The sequence below is a fragment of the Callospermophilus lateralis genome, chromosome 17 (genome assembly GCF_048772815.1).
Source record: "Callospermophilus lateralis isolate mCalLat2 chromosome 17, mCalLat2.hap1, whole genome shotgun sequence".
Classification (NCBI taxonomy): Eukaryota; Metazoa; Chordata; class Mammalia; order Rodentia; family Sciuridae; genus Callospermophilus; species Callospermophilus lateralis.
In genome coordinates, this window is record NC_135321.1 from 50,666,479 (window position 1) to 50,670,630 (window position 4,152).

The 4,152-nt window shown below is 38.4% G+C and overlaps 1 pseudogene; it reads left to right on the forward strand.

Annotated features, from left to right (window-relative positions):
* Window positions 1–265: 265 nt before the first annotated feature.
* LOC143382650 (10 kDa heat shock protein, mitochondrial pseudogene) lies at window positions 266–547 on the forward strand (annotated as a pseudogene).
* The last annotated feature ends 3,605 nt before the right edge of the window (window positions 548–4,152 follow it).

The window sequence follows — 4,152 nt, forward strand, 5'->3', positions numbered from 1 at the left end:
GGTTCAGAATGTCAATCTTGTCAATTCCACAGTGAGATTAGAAATGAGAAGAGGGGTCTCTGGTCCTTTTTCCCTGGGCCACTTGCTGGAGATAGAGAGGCACTTTTTCTTGTTTATATTTAAAAACTCAATGCTTGGTCCACAATAGGCATATAACTGGGAACAAGAACTAAATTAATTAGTGAATAAAGAATAAATATTTCTAACTCTTTGTGGTGGCTGCACGAGGGCAGAGCCAGAGCTGCGAGCTGCAGCGGCGCGAGTCATGGCCTGACAAGCATTTAGAAAGTTTCTTCCACTTTTTGACCGAGTATTGGTCGAAAGGAGTGCAGGGGAAACTGTAACCAAAGGAGGCATTATGCTTCCAGAAAAAATTCAAGGAAAAGTATTGCAAGGTACAGTAGTAGCTGCAGGGTCGGGCTCTAAAGGAAAGGGTGGAGAGATTCAACCAGTCAGTGTGAAAGTTGGAGGCATCAAAGTAGTTCTAGATGACAAGGATTATTTCTTATTCAGAGATAGTGACATTCTTGGAAAGTCTGTATACTGAAACAAATCACTGTTGAAATGGCATCCTATGAAGCTGCCCAGTTCACTGAAGATCTGAAATCTTTCATCATGTAAATAATTTCCATGTGTCTTTTATAATAAACTGATGATAACCTAATAACATCCATGTCTCAAAAATTTAGTTTCTCTGTACTGTGTAAATATTTCCAAATAAAATATGTAATGAATGGTTAAAAAAATCAATAAACCCCATGAAAGTGCATGAAAAAAGTGCATCTAATACGGTCTCACAGCTTTTTGTTTGTTTGTTTCTGTGCCTGTTTTATTCATTTCTCTTACATCTTGTGCTCCGCACTTGTTGAATTCTCCTTAGTTGCATAGCTAAACAGAGGTTAGGGTTAGCACTTGGAGACACAAGTCCTTACTCCTAATTCAGTTTTCTTGTCCCTAACACCACATTGCCTCTTTTTATTTTATTTTATTTTATTTTTATTTTTAGTTGTAGATGGATACACTACCTTTATTTTATTTATTCATTTTTATGTGGTGCTGAGGATTGAACCCAGTGCCTCATATGTGCAAGGCAAGTGCTCCACCACTGAGCTACAGCCTCAGCCCCACCACATTGCCTCTTTAATGTTATGCAAACAAAAATCTTATAACATGCCCCTCCTTTGCATGCTTCATCTCTGGACTCACAAACTACATTTCTTTTATAATATTTGGTTCCATTTCTTTTTAGCCACACTTCTTATGGGCAAGTTCCATATTATTGTCCAGTGATGAGTTTCAAATATTCAAGCCTATCATCCTTGTATTTTAGTTGACTATAGCTCTTTTATTTAAAATAGCACAAGAATGTTTATGTTCCAATCCACCACAGTACTTAATCTGTTAATAGATGCCATCTGAAGAAGTTGGTGTATTTACTAACATATTACTTTGCCTTTAACTTCTAATTGAACAAAACAAGGTTTATTAAAACTGAAATTCTCAGAGAAAATAGTTAATTAATTTTGGCTAAATTTCAAACAATACTAACAATAAAATTTATTTTGAATTTGATTTATGACTCTTGCCAGACTGATAATTTTTCAAAACAGTGACACATCTTAATGTTTTGTCACTAAGTCTTATAATTTTAAAGGATTTCAAGGGAAGTTGAGCATTTGTTACTAATGTACATAGAAGTCACAATATACATAGAAGTCACAGAAAACTGAATGGGAAAATGGCTCAGTTTGAAATAAGTGCCTCACTCGATAATTATTACAGCATTCACAGTAGGAATATTAGTTATTAGTGGATAATTAGAGTTTTCAGATGCAAGGAAAATAACACCACCTTCAACTTTCTTGTTTCTCTCCTTCCTTCTTGCTTTTTTTCTTTCTTCACTTTCCTTTCTTTCTTTTGCAGTATTGGGGATTGAACTCAGAGGCACTTTACAACTAAGATAAACCTCCAGCACCCCCTTTTAAAAAAAATTTATTTGAGAAAAGGTCATGCTGTGTTTCCCAGTCTGACCTTGAACTTGAAATCCTCCTGCTTCAGTCTCCAGATTAGCTGGGACTCTAGGCATGTACTGACAGAACTCTGGCTCTTTCAAAAGCAGAAACGTTGTTTTTGGATAGCAAACTGGGAGCTTGTGGATTTATTGGGAGTTTTGTCAATCTGACTTAAATGCCCCATCACCAGAAGAATTATCTATCATCATGAACTTGTTCTATGAGGACACCACTACCACCTCCCCCTTGCATAACTGTCCCCTTCAACCCTGTGGTAAGGGTGTCTCTGTTGTTTTATAAATGGGAGACTCCCTCCATTGCCCCATGAGTCTTTGATTAAGCTGTGGCCACATGCATGCATCTCAGATGCAAAACCCACTGGAAAAAGAAGAGTCTCATTTTCAGTCACACTTTCAGAGGGAGCTAAGTTCTGTTTGCCACTTAGAGTTATGTGATGGAGGATCCCCCAAATGTATGAAGGGATGGAGATGCTCAGTATAAAAATATGCAAGTATGTACAATACTTCCTCAAGAGCCACAGGTTTTGGAGGTTGGCATAAATGCTTTCTTTTCACACATACCCACAGTCTGTCTAATAATACATCTGTCAGTTTCACCTTAAAAAATATATCCAGAACGTGACCACTTCCCCCCTCAGCTCCACTACTACCACCCTAGATCAAGAACTCCTATCTCTTGCCTGGCTATTGAATCAGCTTCCTAAGCAGTCAGCTACCTTCTGCATTTGGCCTCTTACAGTCTGGGCCCCTTATAGTCTGCTTTCAACACAATAAAAAGGAGAAGTTCTCCTTCACCCCACCCCTATGGTATGGGGGATTGAACTTAGGGGTGCTCTACCACTAAGCTATATCCCAAGTACTTTTTATTTTTTATTTTGAGACACAGTCTCATGAAGTTGCCCAGGCTGGTCTTGAACTTTTGATCCTCCTGCTTCAGTATCCCAAGTAGTCAGGATTACAGAAGTCCATCATGGCACCTGACTCAGAGGAGTTCTTTTTGAAAATATTTCATGACATATCACACATCTGCTCTAAGTCCTTCAATCCTTCCCATTTCATTCAGGGTCATCACCATGATCTTCCTTTTCCATTATTCCTCCTCTCCTTAATTGATCTCCATCTGATCTCGACCAATACTACTATTATTTTCATGACACCAAACATGCTCAGAACTCAGGATCTTTGTAGTTTTCACCTCTGCTGGGAGAACAAATCTCCTAGATCATTACACAACTTGTTCCTTCACAGGCAGGCATGGTGGTGCACACCTGCAATCAATCCTGGTGATGTGAGAGGCTGAAGCAGGAGAATTGCAAGCTCAAGGCCAGCCTCAGCAACTTAGCGAGGCCCTAATCAACTTGGTGAGACTCTGCCTCAAAATAAAAAATAAAAAGAACTGGGGATGTGGCTCAGTGGTAAAGCATGCCTGGATTCATAAACAAAACAAAAATCTTGTTCCTTCACTTTCTTCAGCTCTCTGCTGAAATTCACCTTATTGGAGAGAATTTCTCTGACTCAATATTTGTTTATTTATTTATTTATTAGTACTGGGAACTGAACCCAGAGTCACTTTTCCCCTGAGTTACAACCCCAGCCATTTTTAGGTTTTTATTTTGAGACAAGGTCTCACTCAATTGTTTAGGCTGGCTTTGAACTCTGATCCTCCTGTCTAAGTTTCCCAAGTTGCTGGGATTATAATTATGAGCCACTATGTCCAGCATCTGACCCTATATAAAACTGTGACCCTCCAGAACTTAGCACTCTCCACATTTTATTTTTCTCCATAATATATTGATCACTATTTGACATTCTGTGTATTTAACTGTTAAATTGTTTGTCTCACCCTATAGAATGTGAGCACCATGAAGACAGGGATTTGATTTGTATCTTCAATTTCTTCTTAGGTGTTTGCTGAATGAATAGATAGTGACAGACTTTTTATAACTGTCCCTTTACCATTTAAATAAAGTATAAAGTGTGTATAACACGGTGTCCCTCCTTTACACCAGTGCTAGAGTTTTACTTTTAGAACAGATGTTGTTAGGCTACTCATTCATACAATTTTCTTATTGTTTCTGGCTGCCAATAGCCATGTTTCTCAATTTGGGGCATGAGCAGGT